The sequence below is a fragment of the Periplaneta americana genome, chromosome 3 (genome assembly GCF_040183065.1).
Source record: "Periplaneta americana isolate PAMFEO1 chromosome 3, P.americana_PAMFEO1_priV1, whole genome shotgun sequence".
In the NCBI taxonomy this organism is placed as follows: Eukaryota; Metazoa; Arthropoda; class Insecta; order Blattodea; family Blattidae; genus Periplaneta; species Periplaneta americana.
The window spans coordinates 108,167,248-108,192,494 of NC_091119.1; the positions used below are offsets into that span (position 1 = coordinate 108,167,248).

General features: G+C 36.5%; 1 protein-coding gene across 1 annotated transcript in view; it reads left to right on the forward strand.

Moving 5' to 3' along the window:
• Syt4 (Synaptotagmin 4) overlaps positions 1-25,247 on the forward strand; it is a 527,459-nt gene that overhangs the window by 89,662 nt on the left and 412,550 nt on the right. The window lies entirely within an intron of this gene.

The following is a 25,247-nucleotide window of genomic DNA, read 5'->3' on the forward strand; positions in this document are numbered from 1 at the left end:
ACACTCAACCAGGAGTAAAACTGCATTACCAAAAACACTACAAATTTACAAAGTACACTACAATTTTACACACAAAAGTGAATAAGATAATAATAATAAAATGTAAACAACAAGTAGTAGAAATCAGACATAATATAAAACATACAGAAAGAAAGGAAAAAGCATAATAAAATGTGAACAGCAGGTCAAAATAAATGAGACATACAAAGTATAAAAAAATAAGACAGTTAATAATAATAATAATAATAATAATAATAATAATAATAATAATAATAATGATAAAAATAAGAATAGTAGTAGTAATAATAATAATAATAATAATAATAATAATAATAAAATAGTGCAGTACAAAGCATATAATAAATACAATATTTTTAGGTACACGCAGTAAGGAAAATTATGATTATATATAGCTCAAGTTATCACATTATAGATATACCATTATCGGAAAATATGAAAACAAAAATATAAAATAAGTTAAATATCAATAGAACAAAAAAAATGTGAATACGTGGAAACATGCAATACAACGCTTGTCATAATAGTAAGTTAGTTTGGCAACTCGTCATAAGATAATTTTCTAACTTGGATTTGAAAGATTTCAATGTTCGGCAGCCCTTGACTTCAGGCGGCAGAGAGTTCCAGTGACGAGAGGTAGCAACAGTGAAAGATGAGGAATACAGAGATGATGTGTGAAGTGTGGAATGATGTTGATGTTTAACGTGGGGAAATAGGAGAACGCCGAGAAAAACTCCAACTGCGACATTATTCACAATAAGTGTCACTATGGATTTTAAAAAATCCCATAATCCCATGTCTAACCGGGGCTCGAACGTAGACTGCTTGCGTGACAAACCAAAGATCTAGACTCTAGAAACAGCCACAGCCGGAACATCAATGATATATTTCTATGTAGTTTGTGAAATCTAGAAGGTCAAATATGGACACAGGCCAAGGTTCCTCGAGGCTGTAAACGCCGCACAATGGTAGATGTAAACAAGATAAAGGAACACAGACGAATTCCAGCACCCGCTGTGCACCTGTGTAATTACATGGACTCAGGTGTGTCGTACTGCTTTGCAATTTCTTAGACTGAGCTTTTATGTCTCCCGGAGGACAAATCCATAAATCCAACAGAAGCGGCAGAACAGCAGATGGATTCAAACAACACAGGCGCGTTCGGACACCCACTCAACTGCTGCAAACTGACACCAAGTTATTTAATTGCTAATGTGTCGAAAACAATAGATCCCAAATTTTCAGGAGTTAATATTTAATCAATAATAACATTACTTATTTTCATTTCTTTGCAGTAAACAAAAATTACAGAACAAGTAGTCCTAATGAATTTAGTCCGCCTCTTTGATATGCGTGCTTCCCATCCAATTGGATAGTTGTTAAGGGCTGTATTCATAGACATTCTTAGCGCGGGCTTTCGGTGGATGATCAGCGAACTAACGTTTTTCGTATTCATAAACCAGTGTCAGCGATATGATACGATATGAATCCTGTTTAGCACGCTCGTAGCCCGGGCTAGCGAAATGTCTATGAATAGCACCCTAAAGGATTTACACATTTCTGTTCACGTAACTGGTTGTTCGTCCCTTGTCATGTATCATTCTACAGTATGTTGTCTCAGCGGTAGTCCTGTGACGTGTTGGTCACACTACTAGAGAGGCCCGCAATGTCATCTTTTCATCAGAGTATACCCTCCCCTACAGTGCCGGATTTAGGCCTAGGCAACCTAGGCAGTTGCCTAGGGCGGCAATTTTCAGGGAGAGGGGGGCGGCATTTTCTCTCTGTATCTCTTCCTTTTCGTCTTTTCTTTTTTTTTTTACAGTGAAATTTGTTTTTGAAACACTTATTAATGAATCTATTCTGAAGTTCGTTCTTGAACACCTTGTGGAAGTCTAATATTGTTTTGTTACCGCATTGTCGCGGTAGCAGCGATAGTAAAAGGAAAGTGTGCACCTGCATAATTACCGTATATTGTAATGCCGGTATGGTATCACGTTATTATCAGTGTTGCCAACTCAGAATTCCATTTACCGCTACACAAGCTTAAAAAAACCTCTAAATTGTAGTTTAAAAACTCCAGATTTTTCTTAAAATATCATTTCGAAATTTGAAATACAAACTAGCCTATATAGTTTTAGAAACTGGATAATTTTAGGTTTCAAATTCTAAAAAAATTCTAATATTTATAATATTCTGGAAACTGAAATAACACTCACCTCTGCCAAGAAGATTGCTGTGAATGGCAATATTATGTTGTCGAACAACAGATAAACACTCGCTACTCTTTTTGTGTGTATAATTATCAGCATGGATAATTAAATCTGAATATTTTGCATTTAATATCACCTTACAGCATTTACACCGAGCTTTCGAACTATCACCGGTAACGTCTTCCACCCAATCTTTCAACACATTTTTTTTTCCCCCCACACATCTCTAAACTTTTGTACGTGTGTATTTTTACGCGGCATATTTCTTCAAAATTAAATGAAGTAGATAAAAAATATACTGGGCACTTCGGAAATAATCACATTCACAATCACATCAGTCGGTTCGAAACATGATTTCACACTGAGCTGGAGACGTGCCTGCTAACAATAAATCTGGTTTTAAGTTTTAAGCGTATCTGTGTTACATAAACTATAATACGGAATGATAAATTAAATACTATATCATATAACATAAATGAAAATAATTTTAATTTACAAAAACAATACATACATTAGATAATTATTTGTACAACAATAGATGAGACAGAAAATGGACGTGTTTGCACAAATCGAGTTCACATAAAACGTTGATAACACTGGTCAACAATGAAAATGTTTCTTGCTCAAAAATAGCTAATTCTTATGTATTTCCACATGCTGAATTCAAAAATCACCATGAAAATGACATATTAACTCTTGCTTCGTAGATAAAGTGACATTTCATTTTTTAGAGTCAACATTATCAGTTTGGGAGAAATTTGGGGGAAATTTTGTTTTGGGAGTTGGCACACCTGTCACATAACAAAACAGAAATGTTCTTCAGCTGTTTGTAAGTTACAAACATAGGTATTGTTGTTGTCACTGTGAATTTCATATTGTTTCTGCTGTAATTAATGCAGAATTTCTGGTTTGGAAGTGTTTTTAAAGCGTAAAATTGGTAAAAATGCCACGAAAATTGTGTGTTTGAAGTAGAAAATGAAGACAGTGTGGAACAAGAAGAAGAACCCAACAAGCCTTCCACATCCCAGGACTCTGATTTTTAGGAAAAAAAAGATGATAAATAGCACAGACTGAGTCAAGCGGAATTGAATGATCTCATTAGAGACCTTGACCTGTCAAAAGAGGAGGCAGAAATTCTAGGGTCTAGACTACAGCAATGGAATCTTCTCGAACGTGATGTCAGGATCTCACAGTACAGACAACGTCACAGGGATCTGCTTCCCTTTTTTTTTTTTTTTTTTTTTTTTTTTTAGAAGAAAAACAATCTTGTTTGCTGCGATATTAATGGCTTGATGAAATGTTTGAATTTGAACCATGATCCAATTGAATGGAGGCTATTCATAGACTCCTCCAAGCTTAGTTTGAAAGCTGTATTACTTCACAAAGGCAACCGTCTTCCTTCTCTTCGACTCAATCGCGAATATCATGAACACAAGTGGAAAATCTGTGGTGATCTAAAACTCATTGCTGCACTCTTAGGAATGCAACTGGGGTACACAAAATATTGCTGCTTTTTATGCATGTGGGACAGCAGGGATAGGAAATGACATTATATTCAGGCAGACTGGCCTGCAAGAAATCATAACCCTAGCGAGAAAAATGTTGTTGCAGAGCCTCTCGTGGACCCAAAAGATGTTCTTCTTCCACCCCTGCATATTAAGCTGGGTTTGATAAAATATTTTGTCATAGGTATGAACCAAGAAGGACAGGCCTTTAAGCATGTAAGAGAGAAATTTCCGAAATTAAGTGATGCCAAAGTCAAGGAAGGTATTTTTGTCGGGCAACAAATTCGAGAATTTGTAAAGGATCCTGCATTTGATCAAGTTTTGGCGGGAAAAGGAAAGGAAGTTTGGGAAGCCTTCAAGGGAGTTATTCATGGATTTTTAGGCAACAAAAGAGATGATAACTACACTCAGTTGGTGACAGTGCTCCTGCAAAAATACCATCAACTCGGATGCAAAATGTCCCTTAAAATCCATTTTCTCCACTCCCACCTAGACCTTTTCCCTCCTAGTTGTGGAGCTTTCAGTGATGAACACGGAGGAAGGTTCCATCACGATATTTCTGTTATGGAACAAAGATATCAGGGCCGCTGGAATGAAACAATGCTTGCGGATTACTGCTGTCTTTGCGTAGGAATGCTCCGGAACTCACTTACAAGAGGCAAGCTAAAAGACGACGATCTCATGAAGCCACACAGATCCAACCATCTGCCAGGTATTCTTCCATAAATTTAGAACTCTTAGAATGTAACTGCCATTAAAAAAAAAAATTAAATGCACTTTCAATGTTGTTGGCATATGTAATTAAAATGTATCTTTTTTTCTTAATCCGTTAAACTGAAATACTTCCACCTATTGTGTATCACAGAAACTAGAGCTAAGAACAATTTTTCATTGTCATATTCGTTTTTCTCAACCCAAAATTAGTAAGAATTGACTCATGAAGTGCAAGAAACATTCAAAAAAATTTTTTTTGTTGGCCAGTGTAACTTATTGTATACTCTAACAATGAAAAAGTGTGTTAATACCATACTAACCTCTGGTTTATAATTAACTAATATTGTCCGCAAGTACATATAAAAATTATAACATCTTTACAGAAAAAAAAACTTAAAAATATCATCTCCCTCTGCCTGGAATCATACAAAACGCCAAATAAATAGCTAGCTGCTGACTGTAAAATTCTGTAGCTGACCACAGTCCTAAAAACACCAGATTTAGCTATAAAACGTGACTTGGCAACACTGGTTATTTTACTATGAAACTGCTTGTATAAACAAGAATGCATTGTTGAACATCAAATTGGATGTGTGTTTATTATTTATCGCTATGAATAGTAACCACAACTCTCAGTTACATTTCCAATATAATAGCCTATATCGTCAACAATACTATTTAATCACGTTCCAGCATGTGCACTATATACTGTAATTGGATAAGAAAGGTTTATTCCGCAAAGGGTTGGAGTTTATTTCTCAATTTACTTTATACTTCCTATCGAAGTAAGAAATATTCGTAATAATTACACCACCAACAAACCCAATGCGAGTCTAATGTGCTTCGCTAGATCGATATGATGACATCATCAATGCTTTTTCTGTGAAAAGTGTGAAGGAAATCTTTATAATTCACAAGTAAGAAGCAAGTATTTTGATTTAAATTTTAGCACTGCCTAGGGACGGCACTTTACCTAAATCCGGCCCTGTACAGCGCATTGAATTGTAATTAAGTTGGCATTAAAAGAAAAGATAAAACACAATGAAGAATGAGAGAGGAAGAGATAATGGATTTAAATGTTTGCGTTTCTGTGGAACGTTACGTCGAATATAGAGAAGAAAACGTCACAATATAACGATGCCGAAAAAGTTACAACGTGAGGACCCTGCAGTCCTACTGATAACATATTTTAAAACAAGACCTTAACAAAAGATTATGAAGAGAAAACTGGAACAAGAGAATCACATAGCCTAACAGGTTATACACTGACAAGAAAATATCGTTGATTAAATGAAACCTCCTATGTGACAGTACAAAGTATAATTTTTCAGGAGGAATAAAAATTAATTAAAGGAAAATATCAATAGACCTACACTGATTCTCGATGGTGTCATCATATTCAACAACGTTTTCTACCAAATTATCTAGTATTCTTCTGTAGGCATAGGCTATTGATATTTAATTACCTTTTTCTTCCGCCTGAAGAAATTATGCTCTACACTGTCACATAGGACGATATGCAAAGACATTGAAAGAAAGTAAGAATGGAAAACGTAATTGAAATGGTAGGCCTATAACAATATCAAATAAAATGACATAAATTATGTGTAACATTATATGAAAATGAGCATAACTACGTGTACTTCGTAAAAGGAGGAAAGTCAACTGAAAGTCTCCGTAAAAGTTTCCGAGACCTATTTTAATCACATTTGGAGACGAACAAGTTCAAGGACCAACCCTAAAAATTGGTCATTCAATATCTTTTACTGACTATTTAACAACGTTTTATAAAGTGCGCTGCTCTCTAGTATCGATGGAACTGATAGCGTTCACCGCTGTGGGGTAACGTTTAGCATTTCTGACCTTAAAACGAGGGGCTGAGATTCAAATTCTGGTAGGGACAAGTTATCTGGTTGAGGGTTTTCCGGGGTTTTCCCTAAACCCATCAAGAGCAAATGCTGGGTAACGTTTGGCGCTGGACCTAGACTCATTTCGCTGGCATTAGCATCTTTATCTCACTCAGACGCTAGATACCCATAGCAGTTAATAAAGTGTCGTAAAATAACCAATTAAAAATAAAATAAAAAATTATGGCAGCGAGATGTTATTTAGGCGAGTAAAGTCCGAAGATTCGTCATGAATAATAACTTCACACTCGCCTTATAGCTGGAAAAAAAAAAAAAAATCTAAAAAAAAAAAACCAATCAGATAATAACCAGCCCAAGCGAAAATGGAAGCCCAGTTTCAGAAACAGCCTCGCTAAACTCTGAATCACGCAGGTGGTCCAGTCATTATTCATATACTACTACATTCCAGTGAATGAATGAACGGGGAAATGGGAGGAAAAACAATTACGCGAAAACGCTTCCTTGAAAGGGAATTTGGGGCTGAGAGGAAGTATGTATGTGAGCTCCAAAAGTGTTGGCTACTCCGATTATCGCCGTTCCATTTGAAGAGACATTAGATAATTTGGAAGCAGAAAGCCTAAAATGGACGCAAATCTAATAGCTGCCATGTGAGAGAATAGAACGAATGTCAATTCTGGTGAGGAATATGTTTAAAATAGCGCAACAATTGCTGTATGCTGTATCTGTTCTAATAAATCTTTCCATTAAATTGTGTTTTCTTTCTGTAAACGACCCCAGGGAAAATCACGTCCTCGTAATTATGGTCGAGTGGTCAAAATTTGTATAAGCACTTGTTTTGACATAACTAACATGGTGAAAGAAAAACAATTTTTTTATCTGCCCCCATGACAATGTTTGGTTGTAAGATTAGCAAGCTGGGTTCATGCCTCGAGGATGCGGTGGGTTCGAATTCCATTTGGGCTAATGTCCTGTTTGTTTTTCGAGATTTTCCTCATTTTAAAGCGAATGCTTGGTAATTCCATGACTAGGACTCATCTCACCAAAATATTCTCTTTCTATCAATGATAGATAATCACGCAGTTGATACAGCATCGATAATAACCGATTAAAATATGAAAACTTCCATAAAAATCATATAAAACACCATTCTGTTATAGCCCTTGCCAGCAAACACAAACGCATTGACAGAAGTGGCTATCTGTTGATGGATCTCATAAATACTGACTGTGTTTTAATGTTGTGTATGAACATGTATGAAAAAATAGGGAAGTGTTGCAAGACAGGAAGTGCTTGAACGCTTAACTCGTGCTGCGCCCTAGCGACGAATCGGCGAACTGAATGCTCCAGTTTGGCCACAGTCAGCTCGTCGCTATTGACCGGCGCGGCGCGGCGGGCGAGATGATTGCCGATCGTGGCAGAGACCTGGCTGCAGTCCAAAGGTCAAGTTCCAAACAAGCCCAGTAGCTTGGCTAAGGCGACAAAACAACACACACAACATACTATTTATCCTAGCAGCCACATGCACCCAATTTACAAAATCAGGCTAAACTGCAAGACATTTTTCTGGCATTGTTGTCCGTCCAGTGGCGTATCTAGCCATCCTCGCAAGAGGAGACATGGCAAGCAGAGCAGACATTTCATTTTTTTTTTTTGACAGTTCTTTCTTAGAAAGGAAATGAAGAGTGGAACTCCTGAGATAAGAAGCGCAAAACCCTTCAGGAATATTTAATTAATGCTCAGGATTTCTCAAATTTGACCTGTCGCACATCACAAAATCATCTTATTCCTCGAGTATGATTTAAGGCCCATCCACAATGAAAATTAAACATAACCGTAACATAAAACAGAAGTTTGCGCCCAGGCTACCAAATGGGATCATTCAGAATGATTCACATAAGCATTGACATAAACATTACCGTAAGACGTTAACATGAAAGTTTGCAAACTCCAAACTTTCATGCTTATGCTTATGTGATTTGCAAACAGTACACAATCGTGGAGCGCTGAAGTATACGACAGAATATGAGGAAATGGCGTCGTTGTTATGTTTCCATGGTTACCAAGTATGTTTGCTGTTATGTTTATGTTCCCATCGTGAATGATTTTGATTTTACCGTTAAGTTAACGCTTACGTTATGTTTAATTTTCATTGTGAATGAGCCTTTACCATAACTATCTTACTTCCCTCATACACATTTATACAGCTACTTCGGATAAAATAACAAACGTACAAAGGTGACACATACTTATCACTGTACGTTTTAGTTATAGGATATCACAATAATTTGGTTCCTATATCATGTTGTGGTTGCGAATGGCTTTGTCGTTTGTAGCTCACTTTCTTGAATTATTATTAAAACAGGTGGACCTAAATAAGATAATTTCCTAGATTACAGATAGGCTAAAAGACATTTTCTATAATCCCAGAATGAAAACATTTTACTTCACTTATAAGTTAGGTCTATGCGGTTAAATAAAGAGGGTATTCAGGGGATTTTTTCATACAGAAATGGATTTTACGAATTATTTTAATCTATCTTGAATCTTTAACACTTTATTACAAAAGATTGATAAATTGGCACTTACTAGTGTTAATTATTAAAGCACGTGTGGCTTACAGCTGTTTCGGTGTATACATCATCGTCAGAGCCTACTGGATCATAGCGTCATCTTTATATCGCTGCCTGTTGTAAGGGTGTGTTTGTGTGTGGTAATGTGGAGTCAAATAGCGAGTGTGTTCTGAAATTGATCTGTGTGTTGAGAATTTGTTTAGGGTGTGTTTTAGTGTGTCTGTATATTTCATATTGTTCATATTGTTCTAGTGTGAGAGATGGGCTGAAAACTTTTGTGGACCGTAACAGTCCTTTGGAACTATAACCTCTATGGCGGATTATTATTATCATTATTATTATTATTATTATTATTATTATTATTATTATTATTATTATTATTATTATTATCAACATAGAATTAATTTGTTTTATTAGTAAATTATGTAGCCTAAATACTATTAAAATGGACTGACATTGTTCATAATAATTTTATTCTGATTGAATAAAAATTATAATTTTGATTTGTCTCCCCATTTTTTTCCGTCAGCAGTTCTTCATATAACGTTGTAAGAAACTTAATAAATGACGGTTAGCTGTCAATGTCTTTACCAGCTCAAGGTCGTAGTTTTAATTACAGTGTGTTTGTTCTCTTTCAGGTAAGGCTCTATTCGAAACAGACCCCTGCGCAACTTGACCCGAAGTTGTGTACCGCCTCACATTGACGTAAGTTTATTTCACATTTCATAAAGAATTATGTTAATATTTATGTAGTTACATCGGATGGTTGATCTACTTTAAGCGTACTGTGAAGTCCAACTCCTCAGTTTCTCTCACTTATTAATTTGGATTTAGTCATATTAGATAGTATTTATTTTATTATAATTATTTATCTAAATAAGTAAAAATTATTTCTATTGAATGTAAATTTTCCTTGAGCTACAGTTTTATGAAGTATATTGCATTTCTGATACACGGATTCAACAACAATCTGGACTATGATTATCACTGCTAGCTCTGTCCTCGTAGATCATTCCAATAATTTTTATCCAGTTTTCAGTGGCAGAATTGCCATTCGGTTACTTGCGCTTTGCTGTGGTCCCTTAGGTTGGTAAATCAAGTCTATATTTCCTATGAAATTAGCTATGAATTAGAAATAATTCAGTTTTGTACGATTTATTTGTATGAATGCGAGTGTGATTGCGAGTGTGTCGGGTTATTAATTAATCAATATTGAAATTAATTACGTTATAAGGCCTACCAGGACTATCGCTCGGCGAAACCTGGACACACGTTTCAACATCACATTCTCGACAAAGTAACCCTGTCTATGAGTCCAATCAGAAAGCAGTAAAATATGCTACAGGGGTTCTCAACCTTTTGATGATTGTGAGCACCGCCCACATGCACAGTAAGGTCCGAAAGTCTTGTCACGCCCCCTTGTTTGTATGTTGATGTGCTTCCATTTTGAACATGTCATAGCAGACGTGTGACAATGGTTGATACTTTACGTTCCAGCTTGTTTAGTGATCCAGAACATCAGTATGGGCACCATCATTGTCGCGGCACAAAATGATGTGGCGCCAACATCCTGTGTGAAATTTTCCGCAGCAAAGATTTCCCAGAATGCCTCCCTAACAGCTTGCTTCAAATCTTCAATTGTCTGGTAGCGATGTTTCCAGACATGCTGCTTAATTATTCTGCGGAAAATTTCACACAGGACATGACACCGCATCATTTTGTACCGCGACAATGATGGTGCCCATACTGATGTTCTGGATCACTGAACAAGCTGGAACGTAAAGTATCAACCATTGTCACACATCTGCTATGACATGTTCAAAATGGATGCACATCAACATACAAACAAGGTGACAAGACTTTCGGACCTTACTGTACATTAAGTGAGCGAGCACCATGAAATGGAACAAGTTTAATAGTCCTATATGAATACATAAATAAAATAAATAAATAAACAACGGAATGTATTTTTGAAACACTCAGCAGGATAATGATATCCTGAACTTGAATGTTACTCAGTATTTCAGTGATGTCCAAGGAGAGGTCGCTTATAGCTAGCTACACGTAACAGTCTGCAGATGTGAATTATTTAATCGTGATCGTACTCTGTTCTTGTGGCATTTCATAAATGAGAACTTTTTTTCGCATAGTTAGGTTGTCTCGAACATAGTCAAACATTTGAGAGCCTTTTCGTATCGTCTGTTTCCCAAATACTATGATTTATCCTTTCAGACATATATTTCAGGACTGAAAAGGGCTGGAGGTCTATCAATTCAAGTTCCTCACTTGTAGCCATATTATTCTCCTGAGTAACCTTGATTTCTCTGTTTAAGTTCACGCTAAATTTAGAGGGATTATACACCATGAAATGTGAGAAACCGTATCAGGTCTGTAAGATACTATAATGGATGGATAGAAATACTATTTGTATCGCCTAGTAATCAAAGATAAGTTAAATATATTTCTCTCATTTCATGCCATTTATTTTCGTAAAAATTATGTTAGAGCGACGAACAAGTTTGGGTGTACCAAACGAAAACGACGAACAAGATGTAGCTACAGTACTACAGTCGCCGGGGTCAAGCGAGTTCATTTAGTTACGCCAAGGGGTGTTTGGGTTAGCCACTCGCTTGCCTTCGGAGCAATCGGATGTCACGCGTGCGGTAGAGCGGTATGTTTCCAGTACCATTAAGCTGTACTGCATTCCTTTACCGACCGCTCGCCCTTATCTCTACTCCGGAACCCTCCCCACTCCTCCTATTACTTCCCTTCTTTCGCGTCGCTGAGCTGTCAGGACTAAATAATCGGTCTGTACTTGCTTTCTCTATCCAACGCTCACACCTATGGACAGGTGAACAACGTCGGAGACGTCAAGGGCAAGACGACAGTCCTCCTCCTGAGTTGATCTGTAGGTCTAGTGGCCGTTATAGCACTACCTGCTTTTATGGGCGTTCCCTGGGACTATAACTCTGCCACTTGAACCCTCTCATTTCATTCTACAACGTACAAATTGTCGTATGACTGTGCTGCCCCTTCCAAAAAAAATCTTAATTCCATAGGCTAACTATTTAGTACAAACTTTGCTATGAATACTTTTGGTACTTTAAAACAGCGAATGCGTTGGACTTTATGTTGTTGCACTTAGCACACATCAAAACGAGAGTAGTCCTTTAGATTCCCGTACATTTTTCCAAATTTGAAATTCCCAGTGACAAGTTTTCCCAATGTCATTTTCCCCAAAGATATTTTTCCCAAATTGCAATTTTCCAAGACTAAGGTTCCCAATTCTTAAACTGGCCACTTTCCCCAAAAGTCACTTGCATTTGCATTCCAAAAAAATTCAAACAACATATAATTTTCCGAAATTGTTTACTTAGAAATGAAAGATGAGCAGTTACAAACAGAAGTTGTGGCCAATGGATCTTTGGTAATGCAGAGTTCTGTTATCTTCTTTGTACTGAAAAAGTTGTCACAAGCTAGTGTCATCTTATAACAATTTGGGAATTCCCTTAAATCTTCTAAATTAATTGATTCTGTAGACAGTTCCCTTCTCCTAACACGGCACAAAGATTTATTCAGATTTTCTCGATCTGTAGCTGGCTTAAAATTCCCGATTCAACTTTTAGAAATTCTGTACGAAGAATTTGTACTGGGTGTTCAGTTGCAATTCTTTTCATTCATTAAGCCACCAATTCTGCATTGACCTTTTCTTGGATTGGAGCATGAGAATGAATACTTTCTTTCAGTATTGTAATTTGTTCTCCAACCCCTTGTGTAATTGCAGTAGCTCTGCATTCCTGTCTTAAAGAGCAATACCAGTAATCTTTGTCATTTTTTGTCTCTTCTGCAGGGCGGCCCGTCCATAAGAGCTGCGGAGCTGCAGCACTCCCTGCTTTGACAGGAAAATAAAAATAATATTTATTTTAATTTGTAGAAGAATTGTTGCAGCTTTTATTGGTAAATTGCTTTATATTTCATCTGACCGGGAATATGTACTATTATCTTATGCATAATCTTTTTGCGCGTCGACTGTATTGGAATTGACATTGCATTCGAAGTTGTCCTGGGATCTGCAGGGTGGGACAGCTCGTAAGAGAGCTGTTATTTGTCTATGTAAGAGTGTGTGTCTTGAAGGTCAGGGGGTAGAGGGGTGAAGGGAAGCAGAGGGAAACTGCCGCTGTTTAAAACCCATATTTCCCTGCAATGCTTGCAGAGGCAGGCCACGAGGGAAGATGTTTCCTCTCCTGCCACACCGCTATTGTAATGCTACGTCAAATAGATTCTCTATTCCCTTAAAACTTAATGACAAATTTTTTTTTTCTTTTCACATATCATTGTTGTAGAATCTTATCGAGTTAATATAACGAAATTAATATTCTCTTTTGCCTTATTATCACGTATATATCCAGCCTCCAGCCTTAACTCAAAATTATTGCACGAGTAGAATCTTTTTGATATAGCACGTAAAATACGAAATAGACTTCTTTTCCAGCTTTAGAAAATTGTTGACCATCAGTATATCTGAGCGTTGCTTTGGTGTGACTCTTGGTACCGTAACTTAACCAGTGCAAATTTGCAAGCATGAGTGTGTGTGAATTACAGAATATTAATTTTATTTTTCTCAACTTTCCCTTGCGGAGAAGATTGATGTAATGAAATGAAATTAAAGAGTCGTCCGTTACCCGACTTAAATCTTACTCAAGCTTCATCCAGCCGAAATAATGCATATATGTAAGGAAGTATAACAATGAAATTTACGCTAAGCAGTTGTGGTTACGTGGATGTGAACAAAAAAAAAATCTGTATTTTGTTTTCCTTGCTCCTCTTCGGTGGTGATGCTGCATGGACTAGGAGTGGCGTGACACATTTAGGACATTTGCCCCTAAAAAGCAGTCTCACCTGAAAAATGTTGTTTCATTGGCTATGTTAGGCAAAACTAATATTGCTGCGCAATTAAGTGAAACGAACAGAACAAACATTCTAAAACATAATCAAGAAGTGAGAAAAAATCGTGAAATTATTTTAAAAAAATATTGCTTGTATCAAATTTTGTGGCCAATATGAACTTCCCCTTAGGGGACATGATGAAAAAACGATTCGAAGAACCCTGGTGTATTTCGTGGGTTGCTACAGTTCGTGAGTAATCTAAACGAGCCTCTCAAAAATCATTTGGAACATGCCACTGTTTAAAGGTAATTCTAAGACAATTCAGAATGCACTGGTAGATTGCAAGTTGAGCGTCTGCCGATCTAAAATTCAGACTGAAATCGATGATATTAATTTTTTTTTAGCGATTAGCAAATGATGCCACAGACATCTCCCAACTAAGTCAGGAAGTTCTGGTTTTTCGATATGCAGTGCATTTATTTTTGTCCTATACTTATTAGTAATGATATCAAGAAGTGAAATTTGTATGTTCCGAAATCTACTGCAGCTCTCCCAATCCACAAGTTCACGAGCCGCCACTGCTCTTCTGTAGTATACTATATGTGTCCATTAAGTAATAATTTCTTTACTCCTGCAGGTGAAATTATAATCTGTGCCAAAATTATATTGGAATTTCGTATTACATTACACCTAAATAGCATTACCTCGGTTACTCACTACAATATGTACAGTACTTGGAAAAAATGGATAATTTAACAATGGGAATATTAGACTGGGAAAATGCATAACTGGAACTATCAGATTGGGAAAAATGTTTTGGGAAAACTGTCCGGGAAAGGTCCTATAACTTCAATTCTCGTGTGAAATCTTACAATTTCCAAATTTTATCCGTTGCTAAGAAACAGAATGGGCTCAATTAATTACTGTCAATAACGATGAGTGGGGATGACCTTGGAAGCATCCTTGGTCCTCGGTCCCCCGGTTAGTGCTGCAGACTCCACGAGTCATCGATCCAACAGCTGTGCGGGTGATATCCATGTAGGCGCAGCTACGATTCCTGGTCCAACTACTGGGTGTTCATTTCAAAGTGTGTCATGACGTCACTGTTGATGAGTCAGCGATTTGAAGCGAGTTTCAGCTTTTGTGTCAGAGAAGTTGCCTATTAATCAAGGCGTTCAATTTGAACTTGAGAACGTGTATGGTATAACTTGAACGTCGTAGCAACAGATGGCGGTCTGTACGGTCTGTGTGCTACCATAACCTCTTTCGAACTGTGTTTTGCGCGGCCAAGTCGTACGCAAGTTATTTGTTATCATCGGTTGCGTACGGCAACATTCCACAATACAAATCAAATGCTCCGTGTCCATGTTGACCGTCGAAGTTAATGTCAACAAATACGTAAGTAATCGTCTTAACCCTCTCCCCATATCCCGACAGTAAGAAAAAACTCACCTCAGTACATGTTTCGAAACATTTCACATTCCTGCCACTACCGGCGTTACCGTATGTATCGGTAAGTACTCTTCTGAATGAACGCGTACTTGCTAGGCAAATTCTCTGGCAGACAAGTAATACACCTCTGCGGAAGTGTAGGAAGATTCATCGACTAGCCACGTGACGGCATACAGCGAACCATGACACACTTTGAACTGAACACCCAGTAGTCTCTCTCGTTTGTCACATGAGGCCGGAGGAACCTCGATGAAGTTGCCTACAGCCTACATGTCTGCTGTCTCTCTGTCTGCCGAAAGTCCTATTCGCATCTCCTACTGTATAGCTGTCAGTCTACCCGTAAGGGGTTTAGATTAATGTGCAAAATGTTCTACATTTTGTTACGGAGACAAATAGATACCTATAAAGTATAAGAATAGCTCTGCATTTTCTTAACCTCGAAGAGAGACTGAGGTGAATGGTTAACGTCACGTTACGGATGCTATTCTCAACACTATGTCTATGTTTCAGTTTTAAAAGAAACGTAGGATTTTATTTTTAACCGATTTTGGGTTCTTTTAGTACGAAATATGATATAGTCTCATAATATGTATTAAGAAACTAAAAAAAAAAAAAAAAATATTTTTCGTGATTAAAATGTAAATATCACGCGATAAAGATTTTAAAATGCTGTGTGAGTAAACGTGGACATTTTATTGCTGTGACGTTACAATATAAGTTACTCAAATAGCGTTTATTCCAGGGATGCAGAACTGTCGAGAGAGGGATGCAAATATGAAGAAAACATTGGTTCCCCCTCCACAGTCCACCAGCGTTGAATGACGTATCTATGACCCGTACGCAATCACTTAGCACAGTCACAGAATACAAATCCCCTCCCCTACCAAGTCAATATCGCGTGGGATGAATGGAAGGGATGAGTACGTATTCCGCCACAATTGGCGCCCAGTTCTGCAACCCTGGTTTATTCGTTTCAGACGGAGTTAAGCTTTTATTAGCTTCGCATTTCTGATTGTTATTTCATAAACCATTCTGCAAATCTACTATACCTGTTGAGAAAAGTGAATAATGTCTGATGCATTTCGCTAATGTGGAAACACACATCGTTCTTACCATCTGCATTCGGGACAAAAATTTCCGCATAATGTCCTTCACTACCTTTGTTTACACAACAAGTAGAAACAAGTTTTTATCTTAATCTCACAATATAATAGACAGCATTTACTGTTTAAGAACATCCCATGCCGGTGCTTACGTTGGCTTAATACCGCTAATTTTTATTGACATGAAACAGTCGTTCTCTTTTGCGAAGAAAGCTAGCATAATTAATTATCTGCAGTAGATTATCAGTAAACATCAAGTGCGACAAAATACAGACAATTATTGAGAATCAGGTGCGAAAAGATTTTTCGACAATATTACAGTGTGAGATGACCGTAACTGGTTGAAACTGAAAGAATTCTTATAGGGGATTAGTCACTGATTGCATGAGCGAAATAGTCACTGTAATAGTACATTATGCAACGAGCCTATAATGAAGGTAATTAAGAAGTGAGTATGGATATTTATGAAACGAGCGCAAGCGAGTTTCATAATTTTCATACGAGCTTCTTAATTACCATTATAGGCGAGTTTCATACGACTTTTTATGCTCGACCATATTTCTAACTTGATATTATTAATTTTTTAGCAATGTCCCGTATATTGTGAGATGTGCGCAGACGCGAAAGTATTGATTTTTTCCGAGGAACAGATGTCCACATTGACCTTGCTAGGCCATAAGAACCTACAGAGATAACAATGAAATTAAATTAGACATTGAAAAAAGAGATGACATATTGAATTTATTTGAATATTATTTACAATTAACGCTAATTATTATAGTAACAGAACATAACCTTCTGCGACAGTATTGGATTTCCAGCCTCCGTGACTTTTCGCTAATTCTCTTTCGATTGCATATCCGAAAATAATCGATACTTGCGGTTTTATAACGGTAGAAAGCTGACCTGTCATTGGCTGAACAGTTGTAACCTGAGTCGTCATTGGCTGAAAGACCTGACCTTTAATGAGTAGGTGTACTTTAATGCCATGCATTAAAGGTCTGCTACCAGGTGTATAATTACTACATTTCGGCATGGTCGAGCATAAAATGTATTATTATTCATTTTCCAACATTAAATTTTTTCTGGCTCACCTTTTGAAAAATATTTTGATTTCTGCATATTTAATGATAATCCCAATTTGTTATATTTACTCTATTAATTTCCTTGTCATATATTCTAAATCCTTATTCTTGACTACATCACCAGCGAAATGTATTGTATAAAGGAAGCATCATTATCTATTAGGCTTTTCGTATTTTACCCGATGAGAGAGATATTGTTATATATATCTTAAATCTGTTACTAATCCACTAGCGAAAGTCAGTGGGCCTGAACTCGTGACCAGATGTTGCGGTCAGCCGTGGGTTGATTACCCGATTGGCTTTTTCCGAGGTTTGCTCCATCTGTAAGGTAAAGGTTAGGTAATCCTATGGCGAATCTCTGCCCTCATTTCGATGTCACCAATTCCACCGACGCTAGGTAATCTCGCAGTTAATACAGCATCGTTACATAACGAATTAAAATAAAATACAATAATAATTTTAAATTATCATTTTTTGTCAGCCAAAAGCAAGTTTGTTATTGGTAATATAGTACAGCCCAATTATCTCAAATACGTTGCTTGACCCTGTCGTTTTCCTTGGCGAGCTTCCTATATTAAGCGGGTAATTTAGAAATACAAACGAAATGCTTGGAATGGAACTTGCGTACAGAAGGATTGATACTGAGTAAATATCATGTAATGTACGACATATAATGCAATATTGTTTTTTCTGTTATTTAAAGATGTTCTTTTCATCGATGGAATTGATGATAGCGAGATATATTATTTGGTGAGATGAGGTTAAGAGAATTACCTGATATTTGCCTTACAGTTGGGAAAATGCTGGGAAAATCCAGTCAGGTAATCAACTCAAGCTGGGATCGAATCCAAGTCCGAGCGTCTGATATATTGTAGCTCTTAGTATAACAAGCAGAACATTTGTTCTTAAGGGGATGCACTACTGAAAAATGACCGTTTTTGAAGAAATGTCATGTTTTTTTTATTTTACTCTTCATATGCTAAATTCCAATGCTCCATTACCACAACCTGTGTTTCAGCTATAATATGCACTATAAAAACATAGAAAATTCTTGTTTTAGATTCCAAAAAACGGTTTCCAAAATAAACGTGTTATTTTCAAATGTTATTTTTAAAAGAGTTATTTATTGACTTAGATCATTGAAATTGTCTTGATTAATTCATAATCATGATCATAATATGCTGTTAAAATTTCAAGACATTATTTCTTAAAATGTAGAAATTAGAAAATTCAGTAGCGCATCCCCTTAAATGTATTTAGAGTTGTGTTTCATATTGCTCTGTTGTTAGTAAAGTTACTGATATCACTGCTGTTTCTGTTTTCGAATCTTCTGAATTGTACCGGGACATCATTTTATTTTTACTAATATTTCCAATATTAACCTAACTATACCTTTCGATTAACGGTTGAGAACCGGAAACACCGTTTGATATCCTCTTCAACGACCGGAGTTTGATAATACTGGCGTAAAATACAAACAAATCACTTTACTAGGTAAGGGAGAGAAGAAAATAGTTAATCCATTTACGTAAACTAGGAAATGTCACGATTTTGAGTTCGATAATTTTCATTAGGTTTTTCTTTAATCAAAATACAATACAGCAAGCATGCCAATTGATGCCCACAGGAGCAAGCGCGCGCTTTAGAGCCCAGGAGAGCCTGAGCGCTTTACAGCGGAGAGGAAAGAGACAGACGAAAGAGGTGGTATACGCCGCTATTTTCAGGGATGGCCAGCACTGATTCAATAGATAAAGGGAAGAGAACTTATTGAAACTGTATCCATGTTAATTTTTAGATTTGCCTGAGAAGTATAAGTGTATTATAAGAATGTAAGTTTTAATTTTAATGCTCATTTTTCACAAGTTTGATTTTTTTATTCAAAAGAAATATTTTATCAACTTTTCGTATAGAAAAGTGAAATTTTCAGGTATAGACCTATTTATTTAGTAGCCTTACAGGATGTTCTCGTAAATCTAATATACCGTATATACGTATTACTGAAGATAGTGTATTGAAACATTTGAAAATATTCGCATGGAAATTGTTTGTAAGGAAATGAATTAACAAAGCAACTATTGTTACATCATAAGCAAAAGATACCTGCCTATGTGTTGTAAAAATGTCAGCTCTATAGCTTCAGCAGATTTCGAGAAAATAATTTAATATTCTGATGATAGGAAGGTGCTCACAAATATCACCTTAAAATCATAATGCAATAAGAGTTTTGTTATGTAATATCAGTTACACTTAAAACAGATACAGTACCTAGATAACTTTGCTTTGTACTGTAACATTGTTTTGATTAGTTTATTGATTACTTCTGTAAGGCTAAAGATACCATCAATATAAATTCCAACTAATCATGTCATACTCAATCACTTTCTTTATGAATGATGTGTTTCATCCACTTAATACAGTATAATATTATACTACTATGGAATTTAAGTGAATATTCCTTCTTAACTCTCTATTGTGTTATTAAGATTTAAAACACAAGTGCAATATTACGAAATCAGTGTTAGTACTTTTGTTTTACAGACAATATAGATAATATTAAACAGAAAGAAGCCATATAAAAATAACGACATAAAATTTCAGGTTCCGTTTGAAGTTTGTGCACCACTGTTTTCTTAATCCAACAGGTTGCTTATTCATATACACAACCCTTCCTCTTTCCATACTTAGCGCTTGCTGCCCACGCTCGACGTCAAGGTCAGAAAAATGTGCTTGCTTTGACATCACTGCAATACAGTATTAACAATTTAGTGTTTTTACTCACGAACTGAGCTATCTATGCGGACGTATTCATTATGCAGTGTTACTTACATTGTACTGTCTACAGCACATTAGCAAACAATACAGAAAGTGAATTTAAATTAAAAATAATCATAAGATGGATATTTAAACACATTATTGAAAATGGTGACGTTCATTTCGATACAGGCTTCAGTACTTTTGTGTATATTATCGCAGTATAGACTATTGTACCTAATTCCAATTTCCAGTTTCTTCCTTCGTACCATTAATTTATGTTGAAATAATTCTGTACCTACTCTATAAAAGAGTACCTTACGTACTGTAAATTCAATCTTCACTTCTGCTCGTTCTGAAAAGATAAAATTACTCAGACATGCTATCTACAGCCCGTCAAAGTGGTTATGTCGAAGAATCGTAGAAGGGGGAGAAATCACGTGACATAATTACTTAACGAGGCTCTTTTATTCAAGTTATTTTAAACAGTTGTATAATATTACGTAGACTTTCAATCCTAACAGAAAATGTTTTCAGAAAAGAGCTAAGACAGCCCACCCACTAGCCTTTACAGTGTGGCGAGCAGAAGCAGTTTGAAGACAATATTGTACCTCAGTTTTTTAAGAAAAAATAAAATGATGTCCCTGTATTTTGCAGTAGTTGGTATTTCGAATCTTTAATTTCTTAATATGTTGTCAACATAATGCAAGCTCATACTTCGAATTAACGCAGAACAAATATCACGAAAAATATGCACAATTGAACACCTCCCCCGAAATTAGGATGTAACTAACAAAACTATAATGTACATTTCAGGAAAAAGAAAAATAATTTCAGGGGCATGTTTCATTAGGCCTATATTTACTAGCAGAACCATTTGACTAATCAAGTATATAAGTTCATTCAAGCATTGAACGCAATAATTTACTGTTATAAATGCTTCAAAACAATTTTTGCACCTGTCACTTATTTCAATAACTTGATGTTACATCCTTTTTCCGGAGAAGTACGGTACTTAATTATGGCACGGAAAAGAATCATCACAATCCTAAATGGAAACCAAATGAGTATCTTTTTTCTTGAAGCGTGCGCTGTGTAGGGAATAATCGTGGGATATGTGAGACTGCGTGGCTGGAATCACGAACTTGGCAGCGTCGGGGGTTCGAACTCATAAATCACTTCGCAGAGGCACGATCTCGGCGCCAGTGGAAAGAATTTGCATGCCTAACGTCTGTACAGGGATTAGAGCTCTCGTTGCCCCAGTTACCTACATGATACGGTGCCACGCAAGGGAAGAGTGACAAACAGCGCCTGGCATTCTTCATTACAGCTGATCCCTCCGATTCCAACAGTTCGAAGGAAAGCAGGCTATTAGTCTACTAGTCACAACTCGCTTTATTATGATATAGCGCTCTATTCGACCCGATGTGAGCTCCTATAAATCGTGCACTATCAGGGAAATTATTCTCATAAGGTAACCATGGAGAGAAAAAAAGGAATAAAAACAAAAGAGGCGCGCATTTCCGTTCTGATTCATTTCCACGTAACTCAGAACGCAATGACGTCTCTGCTTTGCTGAAAGGTTCGTGACGGTAAGTTCCGCACTCCAGAGTGATTTCTTGGTCACGTGACCCCGCCAGCCACTTCTCGAGAAATTGGGGTTCGGTACATTAACTCACCGTTACGAGGCAACATGACAGGAAAGAAAAATTTGACGGCAACCGAAGAAAACACCGCGCAGAGTTCATAAATCTGCATTCATTTCATACAATTGCTTTTGTGTTGGGAACACGTGACTGTGTCTAGGAAGCTTAACGTTGAAAAAAAAAAAACAGAAAATAAAAACATATAGCAGACTTCATCCACGAGTCTAATTTGTTTAAGAACTCTTTTTTTGAGAACCGGAACTACAAGAAAATAATAAGATTGAGACATTCTAGGAACAATGCACGCACAAACACAAACAAGTAATAACAATTTTATTCTGAACCTTAAGAATGTTTTAAATTATATTATAAAAGATATGAAAACAGCGTAAAGACAGATATACAGTAGATAAGACAGATAAAATGACGGAAGGACAGATAGACGAACGGACAGACTAGACGGTTAGATTGATAACATGTTAGGATATAGTAGAAAGAAATAAAAAAGACAAAAATAACACAGAAACGAAACAGAGAGAAATAGGAAACGAAAAGGACAAAAAGGAAGAGATGAACAAAATAATAGAAAGAAAAGAACATATTGATCGTCCAGTTCAAAAGTGCTACAACTCAAAAATTGTCATTTTTTAGTTACAGTAGAACTTGGTTATAGCGACCTCGTTTTGTGTGACACCTCGCCTATAACGTCAAATATTCTGTGGTCCCAACTAATTCCCCATAAGACATATGCTTTTCTACCTTACTTAATACGACAAACGTATATGCGTCTACCTCGCATATGTCATTTTCAACCTCAGTTTGGAATACGATTTTCTAAGAACCAAAGTATTTTAAGAAATATTTTGCTGAAATCTGGCAAATCCTTTACTGTCCCCTTCTATCATAGACCTCTGGAATGCAGGCAGATTTCCCATCCCATTGTAACCTGCCCGAATTCATGCGGTATTAATGATACCTGCATGCAGTCAGTTTCGACAGGAAGTTTTTACTAACTGCACGCATTTTAACGCAGTATGGCCACTAGAAGAAGTGAGTGACACTTTATAGAAGCCATTAGAATTGTGAACATTTCTATCAAGCTAGAGGAGGGAGTATGAAGCTAGGAGAAGGGGCAGTGAAATTGCAACTGAAATAATGAACATAGAATTTAATTTAGAAAGTGTATATTGGGTAAGTAGGAGACAACAGAGTAAAATGACTGATTACTTCACTCCTCAGTAAATAAATTTGGTGAGTAATGAACAAACTGTTTTAATACAGGATACTGTATTTATAATTGTACATGTATTTTATTCTGTTCATGGTATGCTTAAAAGTGAATACATAAATCTAAAATAAGCCTAATTATGTTTGTTATTTTTCATTTTCCACCTCACTAGAATGATAATATGAATCTCGGTTACTACGACACTCGTTTATAACAACATAATTGTCAAGGTCCATTGGATGTCGTTATAACCAAGTTCTATTGTATTTATACTACTGAAAGCCCCTTTCGGAGCTCTTTCCGATTCAATATTGAGATAAGTCATATTTACAACCAAAAAGAAAAAAAGAACAAAATAAACTGCTTTAGAAATAATTATAACTATGGACTTTATTAACTCATTATTAGTACATTTCGAAATGTATTAATAATGAACTGGAAGATTGTGATAAACTCGTCCTGAATACTGACTCATTTCTAATTGTCGTGGTTATGAACCAGAACTCTGCTCCTTTCTAGGTGATTTATTTGAAACTTTCAACTGAAGATATCTCATAACTTGTTTTTTTGAGTTGTCGCACTTTTGAACCAGACGATCGATATAGAAATAGGGCATTGTAAAAAACGTGTCTGTGTACGAATAAAATGATGAAGGGAGAAAACAAAGAAAGGAGTAGAAAGGTAGACAAGAAGGAAGTAAAGAAAACGTAGTGCTGGAGTCAAAGTTCAGAATGAAATACAGGAAAAACAGAGTGTCCATAAAAATGAAGAGATAAACACAGACACAAAGTACAAAACCACCTGAGCAAACTTGTCTCCACCCTCTCTGACGAGCTTTGTGTGAACTGTGTTAATAAGAGGTGCAGTGAAGCAGTGCCTCGGATGATGCGGAGATGGCAGCACCGTCGAGAGAGATATATATACAGCTCCAACAGAAACACACCAGTTACTCAAGACACTACGGGCGGTGCATTAAATGACTAAAGGATATGATACGTTTTATTTAACGACGCTCGCAACTGCAGAGGCTTTATCAGCGTCGCCGGATGTGCCGGAATTTTGTCCCGCAGGAGTTCTTTTACATGCCAGTAAATCTACTGACACGAGCCTGTCGCATTTAAGCTCACTTAAATGCCATCGACCTAGATGCGGAATCGAACCAGCAACCTTGGGCATAGAAGGCCAGCGCTATACCAACTCGCCAACCAGGTCGACTGACTAAAGGATCTCTCTACATGAAGAATAGCAAGAATAGCATGATGGTATAGTTCATTCATTATCGTAAGCGATATCGCACCTCGCGCAGACTCGAGCAGCAGTACCTCTATTCAAGCAGAACAAACCCTCGACCTCCACTCATATCCCAGCTACTGTTCAGTGTAAGGGTTGTCCAAACTTTTAAACTGTAGCTATTCAATGGTTCTTTCATTAGCCATGGGAAAAATTCATATATACTGGAACTTTAATTATTATCATTTCATTCATTCATTCATTCATTCATTCATTCATTCATTCATTCATTCATTCATTCATTCATTCATTCATAATGTTCTGCCCAAGGACAGGTCTTTCACTGCAAACCCAGCAATCTCCACTCTTTCCTGTTTTCTGCCTTCCTCTTAGTCTTTGTATAATATGATCCATATATCTTAATGTCATCTAGGCTATCATTTGATATCTTCCACTTTATAAATTATGGAGTTTGTACGATCATAACACTATATTATTTTGATGACGTACTTTTTGGTCTTTCAGATTTGATAATGTTGTGGTAAGTTTATAAGTTATAAAAATCCTTACCACAGATTAATAATACTCTTCATTAGTTCCACCTTAAAGGAGATGATAAACGGTCCATAATCAGGCTCGTAAGTATCCGTTCATTATTCAAATAAAGGTAACTGGTACATATTTAGGAAGGGACCTAAGTCACCGTTCTAGGATCGGGAATCTAGGTAACCGTTCTTTATTCAGGTAAATAATAATTTAACCTACACAGTGATAAGCGTTCAATCTTTAGTAATATTTTGAGAAACAAAGATAAACCTAACGTTTTAGAGAACATCGGTTAAGTTTAAACTTTAGGAACGTAAGTAGTCCTCACAAATCTAGTGACAGAGGTGACCATTGCATACAAACTAGACATTGTTAGGGATCAGGGATATAGGTAACCGTTTCATATTCAAGGAATCGTTTCGCCTTCGGAAACA